The sequence below is a fragment of the Coffea arabica genome, chromosome 2c, assembly GCF_036785885.1.
Source record: "Coffea arabica cultivar ET-39 chromosome 2c, Coffea Arabica ET-39 HiFi, whole genome shotgun sequence".
Lineage (NCBI taxonomy): Eukaryota > Viridiplantae > Streptophyta > Magnoliopsida > Gentianales > Rubiaceae > Coffea > Coffea arabica.
Window position 1 is genome coordinate 66702407 of NC_092312.1, and position 17619 is coordinate 66720025.

At 42.2% G+C, this 17619-nt stretch overlaps 1 long non-coding RNA gene across 1 annotated transcript; it reads left to right on the forward strand.

Moving 5' to 3' along the window:
* Positions 1-16343: 16343 nt before the first annotated feature.
* On the forward strand, positions 16344-16592 carry LOC140035393 (uncharacterized). The gene is made up of 2 exons (XR_011839562.1): positions 16344-16457; positions 16546-16592. It is a non-coding gene; the product is annotated as an uncharacterized lncRNA (long non-coding RNA).
* The last annotated feature ends 1027 nt before the right edge of the window (positions 16593-17619 follow it).

The following is a 17619-nucleotide window of genomic DNA, read 5'->3' on the forward strand; positions in this document are numbered from 1 at the left end:
CTTTTATTATTTTGGTTGTTTATCCTTTAAGTTAAAGATTGATTCGTACTGAGCCCTGGCGAGAGCTAGGCAGGCGGCCCGCCGATACCCTAGAATTCGTCCTAAGGAGAAATGGGGTCGTCACACAACAAACCTCAAATCCAACCACAAGTGATAACTAACAATATACATCTATTCAAGGCCTTAAAACCAACCAAACAAACCAAAGAATAAACTTATTACCATGGATATCAAAGCTGGAAACCAGTTTAAAGAAGAAATTATAAGTGACAGATTTGTCATTCTTCGGTGTTTTGATCATAACTGTTGCTAGGTATATTGGATTAAGATAAATTAGATGGTGTATCGAATCTAAGAGATAGGCCTACAACTTTGATGAAGGCATCAAACCCCAGTTCAAGCATTATCAGGGTCGAAATTGGCAAAAACTGAGACATAGAAATTCTGTCGGAGCCAAAACAGGATAACTAAACAATTTTGGTAAAATAGCTATAACTTGGTGCAGAAAAATCAAAATTGAACTCCGTCAGTGGTGTTTAAAACTATATTCGTTGAGGTTTCCAACGGTATAAAAGTCAGGTTCTATTTCATCTCCTACACCTACCGGAAAGCTCAGAAAATTGACTGAAATTCACCACCAAATGCTGAAATTTTGTATATCAACCCTAAAACTAGTCATCAAAGCTGGAATTTCAACTTTCAACTCTAAAAAGTAATAATCATGCCACTAATCACTTCCCAAATTCCATTTCCAAGCTCAATACCAATATGTTTTGAGATAAACATCATAAATCAAAGCTGAAAAATCACAAACCCTAGCTGAAATTCGCTAATTTTCAACAAAACTAGAGTATCATCCAACATAATTCAAGATTCAACGCATCTATCCCATATTTTGCTAAAACAAGAAAGGGAAAGGAAGTTTTAGACTTATACCTTCTCAAACACTTGAAGAAAGTGAAAAACAAAAGATTTTTTCTCCAAACAACTTCACAACAAGCTTCCTTAGCTCCTTGGTGCTAATTTAATCAGTTTAGATTTTGAGATTTCAACTCAAACAAGGCTAAATCAGGATGAAGTTGGAGGTTCTTCTCTCTTGCTTTTCTCTCCCAATTTTCGGCCAACACAAGAAGGGAATGAAGAAAAATGAACCAAGAAAAAAGATAAGAAGAAAGAAAACTCATTTGGTCAACCAACCTATGGATCTTTGACACATGTCAAAGCCAAGTTTTCTCTCTTTTTTTTTCTTTTCTTTCCTTGTCCTTAGTCAACAAAGATGGCTGGATTAAGGGGTAATTTAGGGAGTATTAGGTGAAATAAAAACAAGAAGATTAGGGTAAGTAGCAGTCAAGTGATGTACTCAGTCGGTAGCAAACGGTGCACGTCAGTTCAAGCCTATTTTCCTTAACTCTCTCGTACTTGTGTTTTAACTTATGATTCACTAACTTAGTAATAGTACTTCTAATTACACACTTTCTCTTATCTAAAACTCACTCTTAACCACCAAATTTAGTACATACACCTCATCAATTAATCATACTACCCAAAATGCGCACAAACCCTAATTTGCTCTAACTATAAAAGTGTGAAGAATTGATTTTCAGGTTCATTAGGCGGTACCTGAATGCGGGAGTAATTCTCCTGAAGCGAATACGGCCCCACGGAAGTCATCTGCTCAAATTATCAGAGGTGGGGTAAAGTCCCCCGATTTACCTCCGACGATCTAGTTAGTCTAGATTAAGAGAGATGTTGTAAAAGAGTTTAAAAGTATTATTTTCTTACAGAGTATTATTCTTCTTTTTTTTCTGAGTGAGGTTCTTGTATTTATAGAGGACAATTGGGAGGAATGACGGTTGGATTCAACTTCCTAGGACCTGGCAGACTGAGCATGTCAGTCTATCCTGATGGGTGTGTGCCAGACAGGTCCTATCAGGTATCTTGTCCCTTAGCAGGTGTCAGTCTGTGCCCTGACTTTAGCTGTCTCATCAGCCATAGTGGAACATCATGGTGGCCACTGCAATGGCCGAGGTGATCGAGACGGATATTGGACCCTTAGGCATATTTACCTCTGGTCAGCATGACAAGGCCGATGTGGAATTAAGGCTGAGGTGGAATTAAAGGAGGTGGAGTCTGCTTAGTGGAATCGGGCCGAAATGACCACCTTCAATAAGCCCCCCAAGCCTTGGGAAGGAACAGGTTTCTTGTTGCCTTCCTGGGGCTTCCGTGTGAACGGCGCAGGTCATCAGAGTGTCAGGATGACACGTCAACTCAGTGAGAAGACATAAGGGTGATAATGTGGCTGTCAGTCATAATGATAGTATGTGAAAGGATGCGTGACAGGGGGGAGGAATGATGGCCGGTCATAAATGAGGAGAGAAGGTTTAACTTTGGGAAACTCGAGGGATGCTGCCCTTTCATCTTCCCCTATGCTTGTATAAATAGGGGATCCCTTTCTCGCCATTAATCCTTTTACCGTAGAAATCTACAACACCATTATAGTGAATAGTTCGAAGTCGGAGTGAGTAGCCGAAGTGAGAGAACCCTCGAACTGCTTCAACTGCTTACCGCAGCCCGCTTTCTCCCTCGAACTGCTTCAACTGCTTACCGCAGCCCGCTTTCTCCCATAAACAGTAAGTCTACCCCCTTCATTACCTTTTGTACTATGGCTCGGACAGCCTGCACACATAAGGAAACTGTCTGGCCGAGCTAAGACGTGGCGGAGAGGCCCGACTCGGCCGAGGAAGAGGGGAGTTCTTCGTCGACTTCGGGGGAAGAAGAAGCCGAGGCGTCTGGTGGGGACGAGACGTCTTAGGACTAGGGTCAGGAAGGATCCGAGGTGCTATACAACGACGAACTCGGATCCGAAGTGCCTCGGGACGAGGGAGTGCAAGAGCCAGCCACCCCGCCAGATCTCTCAGTGGTTGATTTCAGTCAACTCCCATTGTTCAGTAGCGAACAAGGTGATTCGGAAGTACCCTTTTCGTCGGCACTACAGTATATACCCATCTCGGACCGACCAAACAGCTGAAATGCCTCCAAATGGTAGGGTGGCCATCTATGTTAATCAACTGGAAGCCAGGTTGAGGATGCCCATAACAAGATTCTTCCAGGACGTCCTGAGGTCGTGAGGTGTTAGAATCATCTAGTTGATCCCGAATGCAGTTCGCATCCTCGTCGGGTTCGAGATGCTCTGCCGAGAGCAGGAGTTGACTCCTACAGCCAACCTCTTCCGTCGCTGTTATACTATCAAAAACAACGGGAGCGAGAAGGGTTGGTTCCACTTCGGCAACCGAAGCAAGAGCGTGCCGAAGTTCGTGATGGACTCTCATTTTTCAATAAAAGAGTGAAAACTGAATTTTGTCTTCGTCCCCGCCGAGAACTTCCTTAGGAATTTTTGGTGGAGGCCACCTATCTCGACTAAGGATCCTTTCCCGGGTCAGCATGAAGAGGAGAGTTTTCGCAAACTCCTCGGGTCGGGTCTCAGGATCAATAGTTGGGCTTACCCTGAAGCAGTTCTCGTGGACGGTAAGATTAGCCGAGCCCTTATCAGCATGGACTGTCCTTCCCACTTCTCTACTAGGCTTAAAAAATATTATACTTTTCAATTCATTACTTTGTTTTTTCTTTCTCTTGATTCTAAATAGTAATCCCTTTTCCTTGTGTAGTGACGAAGGTGTCCGATCTCATCATCTCGAGGGTGGCAACAGTGGCCAAAAAGCAACAAAAACGAAAGGCCACTGCCGAGACCTCAGGAGCCCAGCAAAAAAAGAAGAAGGGTACCTCCGGTGCCACAGCCAGCACACCGGTTACAGTTGTTCTCGAGGACACCTCGAGGACCTCAGCCATTCTCGAAGGAGTGGCTACTCGAGGTGTAACAATTGCCGCTCTTCTGCCGGGTCAGGGTAAGTAGCTTCAAACCACCGAGATGCCGGTCACGGGATCATTCCTTTGAAACCGATACCACGTGTCATCCCAACCCGTTGGGGAAGACAAGAAGCACCCCGGGTGGCGCTGGTGTCCGGAGTGGGACATCAGTGTCAATGACCGCTGCAAGGAACCTAAGGTGGCCCATCATCTTTTAGTCCATTCCAATCTGCCCCGGGACCACGTCTTTGCCACGAGTTTTAATTCTAACAAGCTGATGCAAAGTGCTTTAGTGGTCTGGGTTTCTATTTTGGCTTTCTTCTCCGAGCTGATGCAGAGGTACACCAATATGGTTAAGAACCAGCCCTCAACTGAACTCTTAGACAAAGTATCCCTGCTGGAAAAACTGCTGAAGTTGGCCGAGACGGAGAAGGGTCAGACCCTCAAGCAACGAGACACCGCGATGGCCGAGACGGAGCAAGCTGAGGCCACGATGAACTCTTTGAAGACCGCCTTGGAAGAAGAGAAGAACCGACGTCTTGAAGAGAAGCAGTCTTCAAAGGAGGCCATTGACAAGGCTGGGAGCTCGACTGTGGAGGCCTTCCGCATCTTCGAGACCTTCACACGTGACCTTGGCGAGTTGACCATGTCGAGTTTCATGTTCGCCTACACCTCAGCTATCCAGGATGCTGCTCCCTATCTCACCTCAGAACAACTGGACTTGCTCAAGGACAAGGACAGCTACAATGAGGATGCTAAGGAGTTGTGTGACCGCATAGTTGAGGGCATTCAGGCCGGGAAGGACCTGACTGAAGTGCGGGAGGAGTTCAACCGCGAGATAGCCGACTTTGAGCCAAATCCAGAGGGTAGCGAGCCCAGTGACGAGGTAGGAGGAGAGATCGACGTCGGAGAGGGAAAGGGTTCGGCCGAGCGAGGGGTTCTTAGAAGAGCCTCTCACCCCGGCATCTTGTACTTGAACTTTTCTGCTCTTGTAATAGTTATATTTTTAATGAATTCACTTCTTCTGTTCTCATTTCTACTTGCTCTTTCACTCATTCCACCCCTACTTGTCCTCTTGTTTTCTTTAACAACACGAGACAGTGATACTAAGAAAATAACTAGATAAATAAAAGGTACTTCACAAGTAGTTCGACATAAAATATAAATAATTTAACGATAATACAATCTTCTCGGCATGCCAAGTTCGGGGTACCAGAGTACTATCTTGGTAAGCCAATTTACAATAACTATTTTGACTAGTTTCAACTACACGGTACGGTCCTTCTCACCTCGGAGCTAACTTGTCCTGGGGCTCAGATCGGCTGACTGAATTCTTGTGCAGGACAAGGTCTCTCGGGATGAATCGGAGGTTTTTGACATGGGCGTTATAGTAACTAGCCAAAATATTCTTGTACACGGCAACTCGAGCTGCCGCAGCATCCTTTTCTCCTCGGCAAGGTCAAGATCCATTTTTCGCTCGTCTTCATTTGCCTCGATGGAGAAAGCAGCCATTCAAGGACCTGGTGTGAGGAACTCAGCGGGGACCACTGCCTCGATCCATATGTTAGAGAAAATGAAGTTTCCTGAATAGCGGATCTCGGCGTGGTTCGGTAGAACCACAGTACACTGGGGAGTTCATCCAACCAAGAGGGGTTTTGAGGCCATGGAGAAAGGTTCGGTTGAAATTTTCGGCTTGTCCGTTGGCCTGGGAATGTCCTACCAAGGTGAAGTGTTGTTTGATCCCCAGATTCTCGCACCATGCCTTGAAAGGGTTGTCCGCAAACTGCTTTTCATTGTCCGAGATGATGACCCGAGGGAGACCAAAGCGATAGACGACACACTTCCAGAAGAATTTCTGAACAGTCAGGCCGGTTATAATCCGTAAGGGCTCGGCTTCAACCCATTTTGTGAAATAATCAACGGCCACCACTACATAAGCATAGCCGCCTACGGCCCGAGGGAAGGGCCCAATAATATCTGTCTCCTATTGCTCAAAAGACCATAGGGATGTGATAGAGATCATGAGATTAGTTGGCTGGTAGTGCTCCGAGGCGTGGTGCTGACAAGAATGACAGCAAAGGACTAGAAGTTGGACATCCCGCCTGATGGTTGGCCAAAAATAGCCAAGAAATAAGGCTTTCTTGACTAACATCCGGTAGCTGACGTGCACCCCGCATAATCCTTCGTGTATGTCCCTTAAGGCATTCTTCCCTTCTTCAGTAGTAATGCACCGCAACCATGGTCCGAGGTTGGATCTCTTGCATAAGTTGCTGTCGCGGAGTGCATAACGGACCTTCTTGCGCTGGATTTTCCTCACTTCGGCTTTGTCGTCTGGAAGAACACCATGAGCCAAGAATCTGACTAGAGTACTCATCCAGATATCTCCCGAGCTCACTGGGTAGACTTGGTCTTCCAGGTAGTCCGGCTCGGATAAAACTTCTACGAGGACAGTCTTGTTGAGCGCAGAGAATGAGGTGGAGGCTAGCCGGGACAAGGCATTAGCTTGCCGGTTTTGGGACCGCGGTATCTTTTGAATTTCAAAGAATTTGAAATAAGCTTCCAATTGATGGACCTTAGAGAGGTACCGTTGCATGGTTTCCTCTCTGGCCTCATATTCTCCCAGGACCTGGTACACAACCAGTCGGGAATCGCTGTGGACTAAAATACTCTGAGCACCCAGCCGCCGAGCTAATTGTAAACCTGCGATGACTGTTTCGTACTCGGTTTCATTGTTGGAAGCGATAAAATCAAATCGAAAAGCATATGAACATGCCTCTTCGTGAGGGTCTTCGAGGAGTAATCAAGCTTCACTACCGTCACTATTAGACGACCCATTCACATATAAAGTCCATTTTTGCAGCTTGGTGTCATCCGGAATGGCTTCTTGGTTCACAAAAAAAGTGAGCTCAGCCAAGAAATTTGCCCGAGCCTGGGCCTTGGTGGCAGCCCGAGATTTGTAAGTCAGATCATATTCCTCCAGCTCGATGGTCCACTTAATGAGGCATCCTGAAGCTTCAGGACATGATTGGATCTGCCTATGGGCAGATCTATCCTCAAGCGTATGGGATGATTTAGGAAATAAGGGTTCAACCTCCGGGCCTCGTGAACTAACCCTAACACGAGTTTTTCTGGTCAGGTGTACCGAGTTTCTGGTCCGCGGAGGACTCGGTTGACGTAATAAATCGGCTTTTGGGCACCATCATCTTATATCAACACTGTGCTTACCGTCTCTTTAGCAGCGGAGAGGTAAAGGTATAGCGTCTCTCCTGGTCTCAGCAAAGTAAGGGTGAGAAGGTGGTGCAATAATCCTTCATTTATTCGAAAGTCTGTTGGTATTCTTTGGTCCAAGAGAATTTGTCAGCTTTTTTCCATACTTTGAAGAAAGGCAATGCCTTGGTGGCAAATTGGGACACGAATCGATTCAGAGCCGCCAACCGGCCTGTGAGTCTTTGCACATCTCGGAGAGTTTGAGGTGAAGACATTTCTTGGATGGCCTTCACCTTATTAGGATTGGTCTCTATACCTCGGCGTGACACATAGTATTCCAAGAATTTTTTCGAGGTGATACCGAATACGCATTTCTTGGGGTTGAGCATCATTCTAGTGTCATGGAGAATCTCGAGGACCTCTCTTACATCGGATAGAAAATTCGAGGTGGTCTTGCTTTTCAGGAGAATGTCGTCCACGTAGGCTTCAACATTCTGCCTATTTAGGACTTGAACACCCAATTGATCAAACGCTGGTACGTCGCCCCAGTACTTTTTAATCCGAAGGGTATGGTAGTGTAACAGTAGATTCCCTGATCTGTGAAAAAGGTCATTTGTTCTTGGTTCTCCTCACTCATTCCTATCTGGTGATAGCCTTTAAAAGTATTGAGGAAACAGAGGATCTCGTATCTCATTGCCAAGTCGACCAGAGCATCGATCATTGGCAGTGGGTAACAGTCTTTCGGGCAGGCTTTGTTCAGATCAGTGAAGTCTATGTACATCCTCCATCCCCCCATGTCTTTCTTAACCATAACCGGGTTGGACAGTCAGGTGGGATATTGCATTTCTTTGATCATCTGAGTTGGCAGGAGCTTATCCATCTCTTCGGCTACAGTTTTTTTACGGTTGGGGCTGAAGTGCCTTCTTTTTTACTTAACAGATTTTACATGAGGGTCCATATTCAGCTCATGCAGCATGAGGTGGTGGGTACCCCCACAACCTGCTTGGCCGTCCAAGCAAAGACATCCTGGTATTCTTTGAGCAAGGTTACCATCTAGCCTCCGAGAGGCTCGAATAAGTTGGTGCCGATGCGGATGGTCTGATCAGCGTTTAACGGATCTAGAGGAACTTCTTCTATCTCATCTCCGGCCTCCAACCTTTGAGGCTTCCTGGAGTGTCGAGGGTCTATGCAGTCTATTGAGAGAATGTTAGACCTAGTGCCCTCGGTCTTCGGCCCGATCGTTGAAGAAGAGACGACTTGCAGAGTAGCGAGGTAGCATTCTCGTGCAGCGCAGACATCACTGCTTACTTCAGCTATGCCTGCAGGCATGGGATATTTGAAGATTAGGTGGTATGTTGAGTACATAACTCGCAATGCATTCAAGGTGGGCCGCCTCACAATCAGGTTGTACGGGGAATCAGCTTTGATAACAACAAAATTGATAGGGATAGTTTGGCATTGAGGATGTCTTCCAATTGTCACTGTTAGCATAATCATCCCTTCGGGGTGAACAACGTGTCCCCCGAACCCCACTAGAGGAGTTTTCACAGGTAAGAGCTGATTCCTAGTCAACGTCAAACTTTCAAAAGTCCGGTAGTACATGATGTCTACCGAACTCCCGGAGTCAACATACACATTCTTCACTATGTAGTTATTGGTCAGTAACTCAATCACTAAGACCTCGTGATTGCTGGATGCAGTTGGAACGGGGTCACTTGGACCATATGTTATTGTTTCAGTAAAGCGAGAACTTGCATCGGCCTGATCCGGGTTAGCCTGCCTGTAGGTCCTCTTCCAGAAGTTTTGACTATCTCCGCTCGTCGGACCTCCAGCTATGGTATTAATGACCTTGGCTATGTTCGGCCTGTAACCTGGCCCACAGCCAGGAGATCTATTTCGGGGAGGCCTCCTTGCTTATTTTCTCGGCGTTGTTTACCTCGGTGATCACTGCAGGTGTCACCCTTGTTGCGTTCCCCATCTCTGCGGATGAATTGCCTTAGGTTACCCTCGCTTGATTAAATTCTCGATGTCTTTCTTCAGATCATTACAGTCCTCAGTTTCGTGCCGATGTCCCGATGATAGGCGCGGTAGAGGTTAAAATTCCTCTTTTCCCTTCTTTCTGCCATTCGGGAAGAAACACGTCCAAGGTGATTCTGCTCCATGATCGTTAGGATGTGAGAACGGTTGGTGTTTAGAGGGGTGAGATCAGAATCAGGGATGGCTGACTTTCCCTTAGCGATTCTGTCAAAAATACTTCGGCAATCTTGTCGATCTCGGTTGGGGCTCAGAAGGCCTCCAATAGAGCCAGCTTCACCTTGGTTTGATTCCTTTTTTCTTCGCAAATCATGTCCCGAGCAAACTACCTAAGCTTCTTTCTTCATTCGGTTTAGATTTTTGGCCTATATCCCCATTTCGACCTTCTACCAGAGCTCTCGGAGTGTGCGAGGATATTTCTTGTGCACTTCGGTGTTAAACACTTCGGTAATAAGCCCATTGATGAAGGCGGCAATAGTTACTTGCTCGTTGGATCAGGTATTTGCACGCTCTTCTTTTGGAACCTCTGCACATAAGCACGGAGGGATTCCCCCGGATTCTACTGTATATTTAGCAGGTATGCCGAGGTTTTCACCGTCGGCTAGGAGGATATAAATCGGTGGAGGAATTTATCCACCAACTCTCCCAGGGTGAAGATGCTTCTAGGTTCTAAACTCCAGAACCATTTTCGAGTAGTCCCCTGTAGGAATACCGGGAAAGCCCGATAGATAACGGGGTTGGAAATACAGTATAATTGAAAAGCCGAGATGAACATGTAAATGTGATCCTTAGGATCATCTCGGTCATCATAAGATGGTATGACGGGTAGTTTGAAGTTTGAGGGAAGCCTCTTCTCGTTGATGTCGTCCGTGAAAGACGGAGCCCTCATGTAGTCTACTTCTAACCTTCCAGGGAGCCGGGGTTCTTCCTCAGCTCGTTTCCCTAACAATTTCCATGAAAGAGATTTAGACATAGAGGCTATTATAGAAGTAGCCTTAGATGAGCCTCGCTCCGGGGTGCTTCTGAGGGAATGTTTCCCATTAGACTCTTCCTCGGATGGGATTTTAGGGGATTGTTCTTATTTTCTCTTGGAGGATTCGGCCTTTTATTTGTCTCGCCTCTTGGAATATCTTTCCAAGTCTTCAAAGATGTTGGGGTTTTCAGCCACGAACTCAGCCATTCGGGTCATGGCTTCTCAGCCACGAACTCTTGAAGTGCGTTGGGCCTCAGGAGACCCCTGTCCTTCAGAAACATCTTGTTGGGCTGTAGCGCTGGGCTCAACCCCAATGGTGAGAACCTTCCTACTCCTAGAATGTGTAAGCTTCGTTCTTCAATATCTTCAGCTTCTCATAGACGACGCCAATTGAAGAGGTGATTTTCAGGTTCAGCAGGCGATACCTGAGCGTAGGAGTAATGCTCCTGAAGCGAGTACGGCCCCACGGAAGTCACCTGCTCAAATGATCAGAGGTGGGGTAAAGTTCCCTGGTTTACCTCTGACGATCTAATTAGTCTAGATTAAGAGGGATGTTGTAAAAGAGTTTAAAAGTATAGTGCTTCTTACAGAGTATTATTTTTCTCTTTTTCTGAGTGAGGTTCTTGTATTTATAGGGGACAATTGGGAGGAATGACGGTTGGGTTCAACTTCCTAGGACCTGGCAGACTGAGCATATCAGTCTGTCCTGATGGGTCTGTGCCAGACAGGTCCTATCAGGCGTCTTGTCCCTTAGTAGGTGTCAGTCTGTGCTCTGACGTCAGCTGTCTCATCAGTCACAGTGGAACATTATGGTGGCCACCGCAATGGCCGAGATGATCGGGACGAATATTAGACCCTTAGGCATATTCACCTTTGGTCGGCATGACAAGACCAAGGCGGAATTAAGGTCGAGGTGAAATTAAGGGAGGGGGAGTCTGCTTAGCGGAGCCTGGCTGAAATGACCACCCTCAAAGTGCAAGTAAAACTTTCAATTCTATCATTTATTATAACTATTGAGGGAATAAAATTAGTAGTAAAGGAACTATAAAATAATTTATTCAAAATAAGAGGGAATTATAAGAAAATATAAACAAATTTTCAAGTCGTCTTAGGTTCAATTTCTATAAAGACCAGAAAATCTGCAAAATTTCTTGAAAATCATGGCTGTCTTGTTTCTGCACTTATGATAGCAGTGTTTTATAGCCTGAAATTCAACAAATCTATGAGCTGAATTTCATGAAGGTGTCTTCTAAAACCTGTTAGTGATTCAAGTCTATTTTCTAACAATATAAGTTTTGTGATTTTTTGACTTACGGAACACAAGTTATACCTTTTCAAAAAATATCACCAAAGCTAGAAATTTGTTCAAAGCTGGTTGAGAGAGAAAGCAATTTTGTTTAGCTTTTCTCTTGATTTTGTACGGTGAAATTATCTTGTTGATGCCAATACTTGATTATATCATAATCTTAGCATGAGAGCGAAAAAATTATAGGTTTTGGGAGGTAACAACCTTACTTTTTCTTGTTTCAGGTGTTGAATTTTTGGCCTAACAACCAAACTATTTTGGACAGTTTTAAACTCAAATTCGTGGATGGCAAGGAGATATTTTTGCACCATCTTTTACTTGAATCATTGACCTAATATATACATGATTTTTTCCCTTGAATTGATCTGGAAACTATATGATTTGGGCTGAGTTTACTTAGTTGACTTGAAAGTAATTTCCTTATGATGTTGTGGCTTGGATTAGTGTGGCATCTTTAAGATTGTACTTGAGTATGGCCAGGTGAGAAGGTTGTCATTAATCTAATTACTTGAACTAATTTTCAACTTCGAGACTTTTGTCCCATTTTCTTTACAAGTTTTGGCTATAAGCGACATGTTACCGTATCAGGCTTGCCACATTGACCAATCATGCATAAGGTTTCTCCCTTGGTTTTGGACAAGAAACTATGCACTTTTGAAAGCTATATGGGGGTTAAACCTGTAAATTGCTTTATTAACTAAGTGAAGCTTTGAAATTCATAGTTTGCATTGATATTGGCATGAAATGGTCTAGACTCTTGATAGTTTATATGACCACAGGACTCGAGAGTAACCAAGTGAAAGAATCATGGTTTGAAGTAAAAAAGTTGTGATCAATTGGTGAGTGTTCCAACTGCATGTTCTATGCTACTTGTTGCTCAAACATGACTTATTGCTTGAATTGGCTTATTATTGCATAGGTGAGTGTGCACTTTATCGCACTCGACCTAACTTAACTGAGCTCTTGATATCTTATTTACAAGTGAACTGTTTGCAAGTAAACGAATATACGTGTGCATGACTTGAGAGTCGGCTAGAGATGTTATCTCATCAACTATACTCACTGCTTGGGATCCCAAATCCCACTGGCTAGTTGGTCAAATTGAGCCAGCAAGGATTTAGTAGAAGAGATTGGTGAGCCATGGGTATTGTATACTGTTTATTCCACTGAATACTGATTCTCCACTAACTGTTGTTAATCCATTGGATATGATCCACTGGAATCGGTATACTCGAGTATTACCACCACTGTTACTGTTCGGTATTCAGGCCCGGTAGGAGGTTGAACGGTGGACGGAGATTGGAGTAAAGCGGTGATCTATAGACATTATTACTGTATTTCAAAGGTTGACGGAGTGTCAACGGACTCGAAAAACGCTGTTGCTGGAGTGGTTGCAAGTGAAATACCATACAGGACTAAGTGCTATGCCTGGAATCTGGTAGGAGCCACCATATCAGTTGTATCAACATTTGAATCCTGGGTGCTCTGCCTAGATCCTGGCGGGAGCCACTGTATCAGTACCATATCATTTTCTTGTTGGTGTTAAATTGTTTATTTGAATATGTGAACTGTTAATGATTTCACTTATTGTTTCTTACTTTCTTCACTTTAAGATTTTGAGATATGTGATTGATATCTTGCCAATTTGATTGCATATGTTCTTGGAATATCACTGGCTTTTAGCTCAACCCATTAGTTTATTTTCCTTACAGGGGCGAGAGAAAGGGCATGTGATTGGGAGATGGCTGAGATTTTGTCTAGAACACCCTGACTTTGTAATAATGCTAGTGCTCTTCTAGAGTTAGTAACTCAGTTTGAGTTTGGATTTTTTATTATATTTTGGGTCTGTATATATATTTGCAGTAATCGAATGTATATATATTAAGTTTGAAAGTTACTGCTCTTCTTGCTTTTGAAGTTATGACTCGTGATTCTAATAGTGGTGAGTGAGTCTGGATGAGAGTTAGGCAAGCGATCCACCAAACCCTTGGGTACACCATAGGGTGAGGTGGGGTCATCATATATTCACCTCCTCTTGAAAAAGATTTGACCTCAAATCTTGGGAAAAATTGGTGAAAAAACTAATGAGTAGCATATATACTCCACTTTCATTATTTTGCACAATTGACTTGTCATGGCCTCCGTAAGAAGCATAGGATCAAAAGTAGAAGTTCCACTTTCCTTTGACATGTTGATGTAACTTGCCAAAGAGTTAAAAAAGAAATTTTTTTCTTCACTCGCTCCCTTACGTGTTTACACTCAACCCTGGTATATCACTCAAGTATTTGGATGCGAACTCGAATCTCCAAACTCCTGCTCTTAAAGAAATGAATTGCACAGGCAGCGGAAGGATCTATCTTGATTAGGTTATAAAATAAAAGTTGATGGAAAAATCTCGACTTCTCTAAGCCCTCAAGTTATGAACTAACAGAATTTCTTATCCCACAACTTAATAATTTAACGAACCAAAAGTATTGGTAGAAGAATGCCACAACCAAAATATGTATTTGATTGATAAGTTTAATTAATTACTCTCAAGAATTTCTCAAGTATTCAAGGGTGGCTGTCTTGGACAAGAGAAAAGTGATAAAACTCCACGATATTTCTGCAAAATTCTGCTTCGCTAAAAACGTTTAGAAGGACTAGGCAAATATCCGTTTCTTTTCTTATTTTTCTCTTTATTCTTCTATCAAACCCTACCCAATTCAAAAAAATAGTTTTACCTTTAGGGTTTGAATCTCTATAGTTCTATTTTTGTCATTTGTTTCTAGTTGTTTCCTTGATTTTTTGTTGAGTCATCTTTATTTGTATTTTATTGAGTAAAAAAAAATCGGTACTGTAGCATTGTTACTGTTTATCAATTCTGTAGTACCATACTGTAGCTATTACTGTTCATCATTACTGAAGTGATACTATTCATCATTACTATTCATCTGAAACAATAATTTTTTTTCATACCTTATATTTGTCTCGTTGTTTTTGAGTTTTGTAGTTGGTTGGTGTTTTTTTTTAAGTTCTTGGATTGCATAGTTGGATTCTTAGAAATCTTGAATCAAACCTTTAAACTCTTGTGATTCTTGAAAAAATCATGGTTCATCTTCTTGAACTTGGAATTGCGGTTGTTCTTGTTTCTTGATTTGAATTAAAAAAAAAACTTGATTCGTGAAAAAAAGAAAGAAATAAGTTCTTGGACGGATCATAGTTTTGAATTTGGAAGCAAGAAAATAGTCTTGAATTTGGAAACCTAATTTGACTTGGATTATTGCCAAAACCTGATCACATAAATGCTTGTCCAATTTGGTTTGTTAAACTGCTTGACACGCATAAAAAAGTTTCTTAAAATAGCAATTTGTTTTCCAAAAGTGAATCCAAGAATCAATCAAACTAAACTTTCAAATTCCAGCCAAATACAATTGGGTAGAGTCTCTAAGTTTCCAAATTTCTGCAGAGTCAATGTCGTATTAATTCTAGCCATTTGTTTCTTTTGTTCTTGTATAATTTCATGCATCTTTTGAGTTATTTCCAAATTTATTTGAGTCAAATCCCATCAAATCACAGCCATTCGTCTTGAACTCCTAGCCATTGCCACTATGTTAATTGAATTGTTAAATCTTCTTGTTCAATTGTGAGCAAATTCAATTTGTCTCAAGGATTGTGATTAAGGACTTGAAAGAGTAGTGACATTAATAGAGCGTGCTTACTTGAGTATAAACATGAGAGTGAATGGATACACGTAAGGGAGTGTTGTGAGAAAATTTCTTTCGTGTCACTAACCATTCTTGCAGATTCACACACACTTTTGGTCGAGTGGAGAGATCCACCTCTAGATATTCAAGTAGAGGACCTTATTACATTCATGATTGGCGACGTCATGAGGAGGAATTAAGAGGATATCGAGGAGTTGATTCTTCTAACTCTAACGTATCCATGCCATCTTTCAATGGTCTTAAAGATCCTGATGCATGCTTGACATGGGTAAAGAAAGTGGAATGCTTCTTTGGACATCAATCTTATACTAGGAAAGAGAAGGTAAAATTGGCTACCCATGTTTTAATCATTATAAACAAATGGAAAATGATTATCCTCCGCAAGTCATATATAACATGAGTTGCTTTTTTCAGTAAGGATTATACTATTTGGAGCTTTTGAGTACCGATTCTACTAGGTTGCAGATTGCTTTTTTGATTACCCACTTTAGGGCTCATAGGTTTCTGATATAGAAAGTTCATTTTCAAGTTGCAATTCTTTTCTGAATGTGTTTCTTGGTGGTTTAATGTTAGAAGGATATGGGCTCTATATCCTTTATTCTCAAGCTATGACAGAAGCTATTGATGCGTGTTTTTCGGATTTGATGATCTGCAAAATTGTTAAATTCTATTAAAGATGAAGTTTGAATAGTAGTCTCAATATTTTGTCCGGGACTAGCTCTTGTGTATCTCCAATTTTGGGTGGAGTAACGTATGAGCTAGTCCAGGTTCACCCAAATGGGTGGAACTTCGATATTCGTCAAGTAAGTGGATATGCTCATGGGACTGCTATGTATAATAAAACAATGAAGCAGAGCTCATAAATTTTGACAGTTCAGGCAAGCTATAACATGTGGGAAGAGGAAAGAGTAAAGCTCATGCTTTGTTTCTCCTTCTTAATTAGAAAAGAATTTGGTAACAAATTTTGTGAAAACCGTTAATGAAATCATCAATATTGATGATTAATGTGTAAAAAAGAAAATCTACAGTAGTTTTTTTTTGTTCTAACTTTGTGTTTCACTATCTATTCTGACTTATGAACTCTTTTATACGCTCAGTTTGATGATTACCGTGATGCTGATGATGCTATTCGTGGTCGAGATGGTTATAACTTTGATGGTCACCGATTATGGGTTAGTTCCCCATCCTTGTTTTGACTATGTTGATTGATGTGTGTCAAATTGCTTTATTTTGTCTGTTTACCCCATGTTGTTGCAGGTTGAACTCGCACATGGTCGGCGAGGATCATCATCATCATATGATCTCTACAGCAGTTACAGTAGTGGAGGGAGTCGTGGTGGTGTTTCAAGGCGCTCTGACTATCGTGGTGAGTCATTGCTACGTGTAATTGGTTTGCATTATGCTAAGGATGTAATACATGTAGAATTTGTTGGTAACACTTCAAACTTGTGCAGTTTTGGTCACAGGGCTGCCACCTTCTGCTTCATGGCAGGACTTGAAGGCGAGAATTCTAGATTTTCTTAGTTAGAGGGCTATCCCATTTTAGTTCCAGATTTTCTTAGTTAGAGGGCTATCTGATTTTAGTTCTTTCTTTCTTAAACTTGATTAGTTTTTATCTCTTTTATTAGGGTCACATGCATCGAGCAGGTGATGTCTGTTTCTCTCAAGTTTTCCGTGATCGTGATGGTGAGTTGTCTAATATTTTTTCTATTTGGAAAAAATTTGTGTGTTTGTTTAATATGAAGAGTCTATTGCAAATTTCTGTGGGCTCAAGTGTCACTGGTTTTGTGTTTCAGCACCTTCTGTAGGCTTAGCAACATACTATACCATATATAAAGTGAAAGGAGGGGGGTTGGTGTAAACACATTTTGCCACTTTTTAAAGTTACATTGTTATCCTTAGAAAAACTTATTAGTATCATAAATACCCAATCATATACAACCTCCATAATAGTCACTCTAACTACCTAAAAGCTAATTTTTATTCTAACTACCCAATTATATATAACCAACATAATTTCCAACCTAACTGTCTAAGAACATGTGCCAGCATAATCACTTGTAGGTATAATTATCTAAATAACTATCAATTTAATAAAGAAAAATTCATGTCACATTAATTTATATTAAATTTATTTATTTAAATTGCACAGACATGGGTGTGCTCATAGCACTAGTTGAACTTAGAGGTTTATCTAGCACATCTATGTCAGCCTGCTGTTTGGTTATGTGTATTTTTGTTACATCTGTTTGGTAGCTATTCTCAATGTGGATGAGGGGGCTGATCGATGATTTTTACAGAAAGAATTCTGGCAAATCTTTACTTGTTTGAAGCATACTACTTTTCTCCGTGGACACATTGTGCATCTCCGGACGACGCAAATATTTAGCTTTATGGAGCTGAACTGTACAACTTATTAAACTTCAGTGTAGACTCTTCTGGATCCTCTGATGTTGCCAAACCTTTTTGTTGGAAAGTACCTCTACCCATTATTGCTCAAAGGAGCAATCCCCACGCAGGAATGCCTG